Below are 14,647 nucleotides of genomic sequence, written 5' to 3' on the forward strand. Positions count from 1 at the left end.
CAATATAGAAGTAATATAGGATTTTTAAAACTTAAAAAAATATTATTATATAATTATCCTGGATTAAGTCTTCTGATAGTATGTTCATTAAATACATGAATATATGTTTTTAAACAATTAAAAACATTTGCGTCTTTTTTGTACGTGTTAGAAAGGCGACCCCGGGGGAGGCAGAAGATGTCTGACTGACCACCCCTAGGTCCACCTCTCCGTCGAGACGTAGCCGAGCGTTACCGAGAGGCCTCCTGGGTGAGGGCCCTCTCCTAGGATCGTACAGCAGAGTAATCACAACACTACAAACGGACACCACACAGGAGGTCAAGTTCTCAAGCTTTTATAAGGAATAAGGGTTGCGGATTCTTGGCAGTATATACAGGCGGATCGAGGGATCCGTAAAGTCTCGAAAAGGGGGGCGAGGTAGCGGGACAGTCTCGCTTCTGGGGGGAGGAAGGGATACCCTGCGCACAGCTCTCAATCCTCGAGCTGGGGGGTTCCGAGAGGTTCGAGCCGCGGCCGTGCCAGCAGGCTTACAGGATGGTTCAGCAAGGTAGGCCGCGGCAGCGCCAGCAGGCTCTCAGATGGTTCAGCAAGGTAGGCCGCAGCAGCGCCAGCAGGCTCTCAGATGGTTCAGCAAGGTAGGCCGCGGCAGCGCCAGCAGGCTCTCAGATGGTTCAGCAAGGTGGGCCGCGGCAGCGCCAGCAGGCTCTCAGATGGTTCAGCAAGGTAGGCCGCGGCAGCGCCAGCAGGCTCTCGGATGGTTCAGCAAGGTGGGCCGCGGCAGCGCCAGCAGGCTCTCAGATGGTTCAGCAAGGTAGGCCGCGGCAGCGCCAGCAGGCTCTCAGATGGACGACGGGTTACAGGAAGGATGAGTTCGTCTGGTGTCGGCCGTGACAGCGTCAGTAGGACTTCCAGTCCAGGATACAACTGACGTCCTACTCCGGGGCTGGCCCAGATATAGGACGGAGGTCCTTTGATGTCCGGACCCTCCCGCCTGGGGGTCAGAGGGGCCGGGGTGATGGTGTCCAGACACCCAGCAGGGGGGTGGAGCCAGCGCCCAGGGAGGCCGGAGGGCGATCGATACCAGGCGTCCGGGGACGGCTGGAGGGCCATCGAAACTCCCCTCCCTCCGGGATCTGTCGAGTGGCCACTCAACCACCTGGGAGGATCTTGGTGCCTCGATGTCGGGGCTTCGCTGGGGCCTGGGCCTGGGCCGAGGCCATGTGGTCGTGACGTGGGGGACCCAAGATGGAGTCGGGCACAGCCTCGTGCTTAGGTCGTGATAGGCCTACGCAGGAGCCAGGCTGGTGATGGGGATCCGGGATGGCAGCCGGATCGGTGGTGTTGGGGCGTGCGGGGTCGGGCCGAAGGGGCCGCCCGAGGTCCGGAGGAGGGCTGGTGTCGTCCGGGGCCCGCCACGCGGGAGGGGTAGGACCACGCCATGAGGCCGGGTCCAACACGCGTCCCCCCCAGCTGAAGGCAGGGGAGAGTCACCCATCTTCTTGGGGATTCTCCTCGCCGAGGCGGAAGAATCTGGACAGGCCGTCAGCATTGGCGTGGTCGTTGCCGGGGCGATGCTCCACAGTGAAGTCCATCCCTGCAGAGAAATGGACCAGCGCAGCAGTTTCGGGTTCTCTCCCCGCATCTGCATTAACCACCGCAGGGGCTGGTGGTCGGTCTGGACTCGGAAGTGGGTGCCGAAGAGGTAGGGCCAGAGCTTCTTGAGTGCCCACACCACGGCAAAGGCTTCCCTCTCGATGGTGCTCCATCGCTGTTCTCTTGCCAGTAGGCGTCGGCTGATGAAGGCCACAGGCCGGTCGATTCCTTCGGGGTTAACTTGGGACAGGACCGCCCCGATGCCGTGCTCCGAGGCATCGGTTTGGACTACAAACTCTCTACTGTAGTCGGGGGCCTGGAGCACAGGGGCGGTGCACATGGCAGTCTTTAAAGTCTCAAAGGCTGTTTGGCACGCAGGGGTCCAATGCACCTTCTGGGGTAATTTCTTGGAGGTCAGTTTTGTGAGGGGCCCCACAATGCTCCGTAGTCTTTTATAAATCGCCGATAGTATCCGGTGAGCCCCAGGAAGGCTCGGACGGCGGTTTGGGTGACCGGGGGCTCCCAGGCCCGGATGGCGTCTATCTTTGGTTGGAGGGGAGCTACTTGGCCGCTCCCCACTTGGTGTCCCAGATAGGTGACGGACCCTTGGCCTATCTGGCATTTACTGGCTTTGATGGTTAGTCCGGCCCGCCGGAGGGCCGTCAGGACCTCCCAGAGGTGGGTCAGAGGCTCATCCCACTGAAGGCTGTACACCGCAATGTCATCTAGATAAGCGGCGCTGTATTCCTCTAGTCCGGCCAGCACCTGGTTCACTAGTCTCTGGAAGGTGGCCGGCGCATTTTTCATGCCGAAGGGCATCACTTTGAAGTGATAGTGGCCATCAGGGGTCGAGAAGGCCGATCGCTCTTGTGCACCAGGAGTAAGGCCGATCTGCCAATACCCCGCCGTGAGATCGAAGGTGCTGAGGTATTTGGCGGCCCCTAGGCGATCGATCAATTCATCCGCCCTGGGGATGGGATGGGCGTCGGTCCTGGTGACTGCATTCAGTCCCCGGTAGTCAACACAGAACCGGAGCTCTGGAGCTGTTCCGGGGGAGGCGGCCTTAGGGACCAGGACAACGGGACTGGCCCAGGGACTGTTGGAGGGTTCGACTACCCCCAGGGCCAACATCTTGGCCACTTCTGATTGGATGCAGGCCCGAACCCGGTCGGGCACTCGAAAAGCTCGGTGTTTTACAGGTGGGCTGTCTCCGGTGTCCACATCGTGGACACACCACCGGGTGACCCCCGGCGTGAGGGAAAACAGATCCGCAAACTGCCCCAGCATCCTCCGGCAGTCTTGTTGCTGCTCTGGGGTCAGGGTAGAGGAGAGCCGGACCCCTTCGAAGGAGCCGTCTTTCTCGGTGGTGCTGAGGAGATCTGGTAGTGGCTCGGAGTCGTCTTCAGCTCCGTCATCGGTCGCCAGCAGCAGACTCAGTTCAGTGCGGGCAAAGTGCGGCTTGAGCCGGTTAGCGGGTAGAACCCGGAGGGGGTTCCTGGGGGACTCCATGTCTACCAGGTAGGTGACGGGGCTCTTGCGCTCCACCACTTTGAAGGGCCCCGTCCATTTGTCCTGGAGGGCACACGGTTCAACCGGGGACATGACCCAGACTTGCTGGCCCGGCTCGAACTCGATGGGGGAGGCGTTCTGGTCATACCAGCGTTTCATCTCCTCCTGGCTGGCCTCGAGGTTGGCCTCGGCAAGTTCCCGGAACTTCCGAGTCTGATTGCGGAGGGTCAGGAGGTACCGGTAGACATCCGGCGGGGCATCTCGAACTGCTGTCTCCCAGCCTTCCTTGACCAGGCTGAGGGGGCCTCGAACCGGGTGTCCGTACAAGAGTTCAAAAGGGCTGAACCCCAGAGATTTCTGGGGTACCTCTCGGTAGGCGAACAGGAGGCAGGGCAGCAGGACATCCCATTTGCGCCGGAGGGGCTCTTCGAGGCCCTTGATCATTCCCTTCAGTGTCCTGTTAAATCGTTCCACTAGTCCATTTCCTTGGGGATGATACGGGGTGGTGAACTTATAGGCGACCCCGCACTGTTGCCATAGGGATCGCATATGCTTCGAGATAAAGTTGGAGCCCCGATCACTCACGACTTCTCGGGGGAAGCCGACTCGGGAGAAGATGCTCATGAGGGCTCGGCCCACCACGGGGGCCGTGATGGTTCGGAGGGGGATGGCCTCAGGATAGCGGGTGGCATGGTGCACCAGGACTAGGATGAAGCGGTGTCCCTGCGAAGTGCGAGGGTCCAGGGGCCCTACGATGTCTATTCCTACTCGCTCGAAGGGGGTGGTCACCACGGGGAACGGCTGGAGCGGGGCTTTGACTTTCCCCCCGCTCTTCCCGCTGGCTTGACAGGTCGGGCAGGTTCGGCAGTGGTTATGCACATCGGTGCGCATTCTTGGCCAGTAGAAATGGGTCACCAGGCGGCTGTAGGTTTTGTCCTGCCCCAGGTGCCCGGCGAGGGGCACATCATGTGCTAAGTTCAGGAGGAAGTCTCTGAATCGGAGGGGTACGACCAGTACCCGGCCGGCCCCTAGCTCAGCAATCTTCTGCTCACTGTAGAGGAGGTCGTTGTCCCAATAGACCCAGTGGGACCCCGCGGGGTCTCCAACGGCTTGAGCAGCGGCTTGCTGTCGAATCCCCTCGAGGGAGGGGCAGGTTTTCTGTTCCTGCCGGAACTGTTCGCGGGTGGGGCTACCTTCTTGGCGCCATTGAGCGAGTTCTGGGAGGTGGTTGAGCTCGGTGAGGTCTTCTTGGTCGGGCCCTTGGGGGCCGTGTTCGGGGTCGGCGTCCTCGGGGACGACGGGTGGTGGAGGTGCGGGCCACTCGGGTTCCTCGGTCGGAGCTCCCCCCGCGGGGCTGGAGGCTCGGGCGGACATGGAGCGGGTGGTCGCACAGACCCACTCGGGAAGGCCTAGCATCCCCAGGTGCTCTCTTCGTTCGACGCCAGCCCATGGGGAACTTTCCAGGTCGTTCCCAAGGAGGCAGTCCACGGGGGCATCGTCGCGGACAGTCACTTTCAGTATGCCCGACACTCCTCCCCACTCGAAGGGGATGCGGGCCATCTGGCACAAAGTCTCTGAGTTATCTGCGGACCGGACTGGGCACAGGACGTTCGGAAGGATCTGTTCTGGGGTCACCAGATGGCAACGGACCGCTGTCACGCTGGCTCCGGTGTCACGGAGGGCTTCGGTCCGGCGACCATTGATGGTGACCCACTGGCGGTATTTCTGGGTGTTGCCGGGGATCGGACCTCGAGGGATCAGGTCGTGGGTACCCAGGCATGCCAAGGTCATGGCGGCGGGCTCCCACTCGGCCTGTTCGTGGTCGTCGTCCTCTTCCTCACTTCTTTCTGCACCCAGGGCAGCCGCCGCGATCTGGGGGGCTGGGGGCCCGGTGGTGCCGGGTCGCTGGTTCATCGGGCAGAGGGGGTCATTCGCATAATGACCTTGTCGCTGGCACCTATGACACGTAACGTTTGGGCGGGGCCCCGGTCTGGCTGGGGGGGCCCCTCTCCGGCGCAGGGAGGGCGACGTGGAGGTAGGGGAGGACCCCTGGGGGATGTCTCGACCGCGGCTCTGGCCTACCCCGCCTCCTCGTGGTCGGTGGTTCCCCGGGGATCCCCGGCCGTAGTCTCCCATCGTGCTCCGGGGCACTCGGGTGCTCGCCCATCGATCCGCCTCGACAGCGAGTTTTCGTGGCTCCGTCAATTTGCTGTCGAGGAGGTGCTCCCGAAGTTCGATGAAACAGTTATTGGACAGATGTTCCCATAGAATGAGGTCGACCAACTGCTGGTAGGTGGTGACCTGGCAGCCCCGAGTCCACCCCTCGAAGGCTCTACTGTAATAGTTCACGTATTCCACCCACGTGGTACCGGGGATTTTTTTGCAGTCTCGGAATCGCTGCCGGTACATCTCGGGGGTGAGTCCGTAGCGAGTGAGGAGGGCGGTCTTCATGTGCTCGTACGAGGTCCTCTCGGTATCAGGGAGCTCCAGCAAGGCGTCTCTCCCTTCGTTGATAAACTTCCCCCACAGGCCGGCGCCCCAGTCCTTGAGGGGTACTCGATGGGCGGCCATGGCGACCTCGTAGGCTTTGAACCACTGTTGGATGTCGTCGTTCTTATAGTACTCTTTGACGACATCCTTGGGTATGTGCACCTTCGTGTCCACCGGCGGGGGTGAGGTCTTACTCCCGGCGAGGGCAGACTCGTTTGCCTTGGCTTTGAGTTCTATTTCTTTGAGGACGCGCTCGTGCTCGAGCATGAGTTTTTTTTCCTCGAGGGCTAGCTTCCTTTCTGCCAGTTGGATTTCTCCTTCTTGTCGGAGTCGAGCCAGATCCAACTCGTGGAGCCGGTTCCTCTCTCGTTCTCGGGCGTCTTCGGGGGAGAGGCCCGTGTTTGGGGTTGCGGGTCTCCCTCCCGCTGGGTTCACCTCAGCCTCCGGGCGTCCGTTCGGGCCCGGGTTATCTTCACTCGGAGGTGGCGCCTCGCCGGCGTCCACCCAGGCCAATAGGGCTGATTTAAAGTCTTCTTTGGTGCTTAAGCCAGAGGTAGCGATGCCTAGGTCTTTGCAGAATTGCTTTAGCTCCTTGTGACTGTAGTCTTCCATTTTCTCTTTCTGGAATTCTGTGCTCATGGTCGCAGTGGGTTTCTCTTGGTAGCGAGTGAATCACTCTCTGTACGATCTACGTGGGCTCGGATCCCGGCGCTTGCCACCAATGTTAGAAAGGCGACCCCGGGGGAGGCAGAAGATGTCTGAATGACCACCCCTAGGTCCACCTCTCCGTCGAGACGTAGCCGAGCGTTACGAGAGGCCTCCTGGGTGAGGGCCCTCTCCTAGGATCGTACAGCAGAGTAATCACAACACTACAAACGGACACCACACAGGAGGTCAAGTTCTCAAGCTTTTATAAGGAATAAGGGTTGCGGATTCTTGGCAGTATATACAGGCGGATCGAGGGATCCGTAAAGTCTCGAAAAGGGGGGCGAGGTAGCGGGACAGTCTCGCTTCTGGGGGGAGGAAGGGATACCCTGCGCACAGCTCTCAATCAAGAGGTTCGAGCCGCGGCCGTGCCAGCAGGCTTACAGGATGGTTCAGCAAGGTAGGCTGCGGCAGCGCCAGCAGGCTCTCAGATGGTTCAGCAAGGTAGGCCGCGGCAGCAGGCTCTCAGATGGTTCAGCAAGGTAGGCCGCGGCAGCGCCAGCAGGCTCTCAGATGGTTCAGCAAGATGGGCCGCGGCAGCGCCAGCAGGCTCTCAGATGGTTCAGCAAGGTAGGCCGCGGCAGCGCCAGCAGGCTCTCGGATGGTTCAGCAAGGTGGGCCGCGGCAGCGCCAGCAGGCTCTCAGATGGTTCAGCAAGGTAGGCCGCGGCAGCGCCAGCAGGCTCTCAGATGGACGACGGGTTACAGGAAGGATGAGTTCGTCTGGTGTCGGCCGTGACAGCGTCAGTAGGGCTTCCAGTCCAGGATGCAACTGACGTCCTACTCCGGGGCTGGCCCAGATATAGGACGGAGGTCCTTTGATGTCCGGACCCTCCCGCCTGGGGGTCAGAGGGGCCGGGGTGATGGTGTCCAGACACCCAGCAGGGGGGTGGAGCCAGCGCCCAGGGAGGCCGGAGGGCGATCGATACCAGGCGTCCGGGGACGGCTGGAGGGCCATCGAAACTCCCCTCCCTCCGGGATCTGTCGAGTGGCCACTCGACCACCTGGGACGATCTTGGTGCCTCGATGTCGGGGCTTCGCTGGGGCCTGGGCCTGGGCCGAGGCCACGTGGTCGTGACGTGGGGGACCCAAGATGGAGTCGGGCACGGCCTCGTGCTTAGGTCGTGATAGGCCTACGCAGGAGCCAGGCTGGTGATGGGGATCCGGGATGGCAGCCGGATCGGTGGTGTTGGGGCGTGCGGGGTCGGGCCGAAGGGGCCGCCCGAGGTCCGGAGGAGGGCTGGTGTCGTCCGGGGCCCGCCACGCGGGAGGGGTAGGACCACGCCATGAGGCCGGGTCCAACAGTACGGGGCGCCGTACATGACGTCACATGGAAGCTTTGATGCGATGTGTAACGTCAAAGGGTATTCGTAGCGTATGTTGAGAATGATTAGCAGTTAAAAACTATGGTGCGATCACGCTCTCACTGTCAAATCAGAGCACAGGGCGTGCTATGAGAATGGTTAGAAGTGGTCACTCATTGGAGATCCAATTCAGGTGTGTCGCTTATCCACAGTATCATAACATTATTTTTTAACCTGGTTAAGTTTGAGGTTTGCATGAAATACTACGCTATAGGCAGATATGGATGTTTAGGGAGCGCTTATCTGCATGAAGCTTGGTTATTACCATTTACATATAGGTGTCTGAGGGAGGGAAAAGAAGTCTATGTGAATGGCGAGGATTGCACAATAGTACCAGATCACTCCTTAATTTGTAGACACATACAATTGCATGGCTCTTGTATACAAGATGCGCCTAATTTGGACTGAGTTTTGAAAGGTAGTCCGACACCTGCTATCTTAACAACGTTCAGTTTACTGGAAACGGGAGTTATTTACTTTGAAATAATGGAGATTGTTGTGCAATGTTAGCAGGCATCGCTTACATGATTACAGTAACTGAGCGTGTGGTTTGATTAAAAAAAAGTTGTGTTAACTCCTCTGCATGGGAAGCTGGATGTTTCCATCTGGCTGTCGATTTCGACCTTGAAAGCAGAGTCAACCAAATGAGTCGTATAAAAGCGCTATTGTCTCAAAAAGAGGTTGCTCTTATATCTGGTACAGAAACATTTGTCCTTCATGTAGCAAACACCCGCACAGAAGTGCATGGTTTATTAAATACAGACGTGCTCTTGAATTTTGGGGAGTTAATTTAGAGTATCATCTAATGTGTCCTTGACTACGGGTTTACCTTACTTTTTTAAAGTAAGAAGCAGTGGCATTGTGACTTCTGTAGAAAGTATATTTGGTGTCTTTTGGGGATTTTTTCATTCGATTTTTTCCAGCATCTTTGGTGGATTGCGCTTAATACTCGCATTAGTTGCCGGTGTGCTCTTATTAATTTGTTTACATAAATATGGATGCACATCCTGCAGCAGACGACAATATGTCCCGGCTGTTGATGGTTCACAACCGAATGATTAGTTATTACGGAGCGCTGCCTTTGGCTACGTTGAGTGCAGCTTAGGGATTATCGTTTCGATTTTCCTTTTTCACATGCGTTCAACCTGTGTTCCATTGCCTGAGCTGCGATTTCGACTGGGCCCTGGTTTGTGTCTCTGCAGTACGGTGTCTCCCAACGCTGGATTAAGACTTTTTGATTTTTTTACGTATTCTTTATTATTTAGCTACTGCTTTCTATAAAAGAGCAAATAACTTTTTTTTGGAAATGTGAACGTGACTCTGCTTTTTAGGCTTGGACGCTGCGTTCCTAATTCGCCCACGTTTATATCACTTGCTTTGATCAAGAAAGGATGCCGTGGGGCTGAGCCTTGCACTCACACCCTGTTAAGTTAGCATGGGTTTATTAGAAGCTTACACACTATTTTTGCTTTCCTGCTCTGCTTTGCACACGACACGTACTTGTGATATTGTTTAAAAAAGGCTGAGTATTTTGCTTTATATGAGAATAATTTGGTATGCTAGATTTGTAAACTGCCTCGCTAGTTGTGTGTGTATAGTGAGAGCATGGAACATCAAGGTTATCTTGAATACTGTGTCTGTTATTCAGAATGATCCTCGCACGTTCGAGCCATAATAAATCTGCAGCTGTGGCCCCATCTGATACTTGCACGTTTTATAATGCATTGTGGAGGCAAAGTTACACACAGTTGGAGAACATTCGTATCTTGACAGTTTGTGGAGCACTGAATGTGATCCACTACTGCTGAGTACCAGAGATATGGGTCTGTCCATGTAATCCTATGAGACTTTCTGTAGTTATAAACTAATCTGCTAGGTAGGGAGGGTGAAATGTAGGTATATTTAAAATTTGTTTACCTTTAGCATTATAGGATGCTTTTTCCGTTTGTATTTCATAGAATAGTAACAATGCTGACAACCTTGTTTCTGATAAAAGTTTGGTTGTATTTTCTAAGGTATTGTGCATGAGATTATGGCGTTAGAAATAAACATTTCAAATTTCACGTGTCTTTATTAACATCTTGTTTTGGACTGGTGTAAGACTATGTTGAAAGAGTGTTCTTGTTATCCACTTTACTTCATGTAATCTAAGTAGCATGTTCTGGGTTGACTAGTCATTGGTGTTTTTGCTCTAGGGCGAAGAACCAATGAGTCACTGATTGCTAGTCTGGTAGGGGGTTTGTGTAGTAAGGTGGGTTTGGTACACCGTAATTCACTGAGGTCCTAAGTCTTTATGCACAGTTCTGTGTATGAGCAGAATTCCTGGAACAGTAATTACAACAAAAAAGCTCGATAAAGGGCTTGCACTTTGAATATGAATATAAAATAGAAGAATAGTTGATAATCACAGCTAAGGAATGCAGCAATTAGATGTGTGTATGTGTGGATGATGTGTAGATTGAGTGGAAGATGAAAAACGTGAAAAATAAGAAAGGTTGGACAGACGCAAACTACCCACTGCATTGTCAGTGCAGTGGATCTTTGGATTTCCAGGTCATTACACAGATAGGGTGTTGGAATCCGCATGGGAGCAAGAGAAACTAGTACCACATCTAAGGAAGAAAGCTAGTGCATAAAGTACACACAGTTGGGCAGATTTACAAGGTCGTGGGAAAAATGATGCAAAAGTTGCGCAAGGGGCTTGTAATCCTGCCGCAGTGTGTGGTAGAAAAGACGCAAGAAAGGACGGAAGTGTGCAAATTACCCACTGCTATTCACGGGTAGTAGTTACCAAGAAGGCTGAATAAAGGGCCTGCACTTTGAATTTGAATTAAAGAAGAATAATTGATAAGCTCAGGCAAGAATGTTAGCAAGTAGGTGTGTGTATTTGTGGTTGTTGTGTTGATTGAGTGGAAGATGACTAAGGTGAAAAATTAGAGAGGTTGCAGAGATACAAACTTTCCATTTCTATGTAAAGGAAGTGGGTGTTTAGTTTTCCAGTGCATATATATATATATTCACTGAAAAAAACATAGGTTTCAGGCACGTTATAGTTAGGAATTAGCATTTAAAAACCCCTTAGAAATTCACTGAAAAAAACATAGGTTTCAGCCACGTTACAGTTAGGAATTAGCATTTAAAAAACCTTAGAAATTCACTGAAAAAACCATAGGTTTCACCCATGTTATAGTTAGCTGGACATTTCTCTCATACAAAACCATTGAAATTCCCCCGTTATAGTTAGTTCAGCTAACTATAACTCGCGCGCCCGCAATGCTCTGCTGATGACGTCACATATTACATCTGACATGGTCAGTGACATCACTCATGACATCACTCATGACATCTCAAATTACATCACTGATGACATCATCCTTGTGAAAGAGTGGCAGACCTTCTCTCACCCTAATATAACCTTTCATACACACATTCAAAAATAGAAACTAACATTTTTTTTAAATGGAGATACCAATACCCGTTACAACAACCTATTAGGTAATTCCAACATCTACATACACATCCACTCATTCACCAACAGTTCTATATAGTCACTCATACATGTACTCACTCATTGTATGTACTCATACAACTATACATCCTGTTACACACTGATACTCATCCATAGAGTTACTCACACACATATTCACACATGCAAATAAACTATCCATTTACTTGCATATACAGCTATACACCCATCACTACACTTACTTCTACAGAAACGTACACATACTTACTGTCTTAAACAATCACTTATAGAAACACATACTTATTTATACAGGAACTCTTCCAATCGCTTACTATCACATATACTCACTTATATACATCAAAACTCACATATACTAGTTTAAAACATATGTAGTTACTCATAAAGATATTATTGAGACAGTCATTCACTCACTAACACACCCATACACACACTCATCCACCCATACAGTCCTGCACACATTCTGTCTTCAAAACACATACAAACAGTGAGTCACTCATTCATGCATCTGTGCGCTAAGTAATACCCCCCACCAAACCATACAGACACTCATTCTGATACTCAAAAAACCAACTAATAACCCATACGGACACTCATGTAGCTGCTCACCAACCCATGCAGCCACTTATACACAAAGTGAGACACTGATCCAGATATATACATATGTAAACATTACTTTCTAATACATGTATTCACTAAGATATACTTAATAAGTCAGTTATACAATCAATGTTACAAAAAACACATCCATTTAGACATTTATTTACCCATTTATTCTTCTATCGACCTTTAGATATACATATATAAAAATATTATATATTTTAAATATTTATTTTTCATAAAGACACACATTCACTGGATGATGTCATCAGTGATGTCATTTGAGATGTCATGAGTGATGTCATGAGTGATGTCACTGACCATGTCATGAGTGATGTAATATGTGATGTCATCAGCAGTGCAATGCTGGCGCGCGAGTTATAGTTAGCTGAACTAACTATAACGGGGGAATTTCAATGGTTTTGTATGAGAGAAATGTCCAGCTAACTATAACATGGGTGAAACCTATGGTTTTTTCAGGGAATATATATATATAGCACTGAAAAAAACACAGATTACCAGGACGTTATAGTTAAGAATTAGCATTTAAAAAAACCTTAGATATTCCCTGAAAAAAACACAGGTTCCAGGGAGGTTATAGTTAGGCTGACATTTCACTCATTTAAAACCAGAGAAATTCAGCCATTATATTTAGCTGAGCTAACTATAACTCGCCCCCCCACATTGAACAGCTGATGACGTCACATATTAAATCACTCATTACATGGTCAGACACATAACTGATGACATCTCAAATCACATCACTGATGAGTGAATGGATGATTTAGAGGGTGCGTGACTGACTGTATAAGTGAGTGATTAAACGTGTCTTATAGAATGTATGGGTGAGTGATTAATCTGTGTGAATGTCTGTATCAGTCTGTCAGTTGGTGCGTAAGTGGCTGCATGGATTGGTGAGTAGCTACATGAGTGTCTATATGGGTTAATGATTGGTTGTCTGAGTATCTGTATGGGTGCCTGATTGTCTGTGTGGGTGGGTGGGGGGGCTGATTGACTTCCTGCATGCATTTGTGAGTGGGTGATTCACTGGATGTATGGGATCATGAGTGCATCTGCGAGGGGCTGTATGTGTGAGTGAGTGTGTGTATGACTGTGTTGGTGAGTGAATGGATGTCTCAGTGGTATATGTGTGAGTAACTACATATGTAAAAGGTAGTATATATGAGTGTTATAAGTGACTATATGTGAGAGTGAGTGATTGGGAGAGTGGCTGTATGGATGAGCGTGTGCTTGTGTCAGTGATTTGTAGAAAAGAGTAAGTATGTGTTAGTATCTGTATGAATACGTGAAGTGGTGTGTGTATAACTGTATAGGTGAGTAAATGGTAGTGTGATTGATTCTTTGGGTGACTGACTAGGTGTGTGAGTAATTCTATGGGTGAGTAGCGGTGTGTGAGTGTCTGTATGGGTGTATGAGTACATATATCAGTGGCTGTATTAATGAATGACTGCGTGTATGAGTGACGGTATGGTTGAGTGAGTGGATGTATGTGTAGTCCTATGAATCAGTACATGGCTATGTACTAACTTGTATTGGTGTGTCTATGGTTTCAAGAACGGTAGTCTGTATTTTAGAGTGGGTATTTGAAAGGTTTTATTAGGTTGTGACGTGGTGCATTAGATATTAAGTGGATGATGTCATCAGTGATGCCATTTGAGATGTCATCAGTGATGTCACTGACCATGTCATGAGTGATGTAATATGTGACGTAATCAGCAGTGCATTGCGGGGGCGCCATTTATAGTTAGCTCAGCTAGAGGCTGAATTTCTGATTTTGTAAGAGTGAATTGTCAGCCTAACTATAATGTCCCTGAAACCTGTTTGTTTCCCAGTGAATGTCTAAGTTTTTTTAAATGTTAATTCCTAACTATAATGTCCCTGTAACCTGAGGTTTTTTCAGTAAATTTCTAAGGTTTTTTAAATTCGAATCCCTAAGTATAACGTCCTTGAAATCTGTAGTTTTTTCAGTGAATTTCTAAGGTTTTCTAAATGCTAATTCCTAACTATGCCTACATAGGTACGGTAGAACATGTACAGAAAGAAGAAGAAAGGTGCAGAAAGAAGCAAGAGAAGTGCAGATAGAGGCAAGACATGTGCAGAAAGAGGAAAGAGAGGTGCAGAAAGAGGGAAGAGGGTACTGAAAGAGGTAACAGAATCCAGAAAGAGGAAGAAAGGTGGAGAAAGAAGCAAGAGAAGTACAGAAAGAAGCCACTGAGGTGCAGGAAGAGGCCTACTTTGACTGCACCTTTCCACAGACTCTTACAAAGTATCCTAATCAGTAATCCCTCTCCCCAGATTACTTAAATCTAAATTTTCTCTTGAAGGTTCACTATTCATTGACTGCTCAGAATGATAGGCCTACAAAATGTAAAACAGCAATCCTAACCATATCACTGTTGTAAGACTGACCACGTTTGTGAAGGTATGCATGCGTGTGTCTAGGCTTTGACCTACTGACATAAAAATAAACATACCAATACTTGAATACCTGTGTTACAAACAACATACTCTGTAAGGAGTAGTTTCTGTCTTGTAACTCCAGTTCTGTAGTAGGGGTATCTCTGTTATAGTCATAATCTAGTGAATAGTCCCGCCCATTTGCGTGGACCCCGGAGCAATCAAAAATGATCTCTTAAGTTGTCAAAAAATGCAGAACTGCACAGACACTTAAGAGAGAATTTGAAGACAGATAATGCAGCCTATATCCACAGGCTACACTGTCCAGTACTTCAACTAGAAATTCCACCAAAAATCCACAAACAGCACATCCTGTCCAGATTTTTCCACAGAGAAAAACCTTGCCTTTACCAGCAAAACCCTCTGGAATGATAGAGAGGAAGAAGTGGACAAACAAGCCCCAAAGGCTGCCATTATGTGGCTCA

This window comes from Lissotriton helveticus, chromosome 1_1, assembly GCF_964261635.1.
Source record: "Lissotriton helveticus chromosome 1_1, aLisHel1.1, whole genome shotgun sequence".
Taxonomy (NCBI): Eukaryota; Metazoa; Chordata; class Amphibia; order Caudata; family Salamandridae; genus Lissotriton; species Lissotriton helveticus.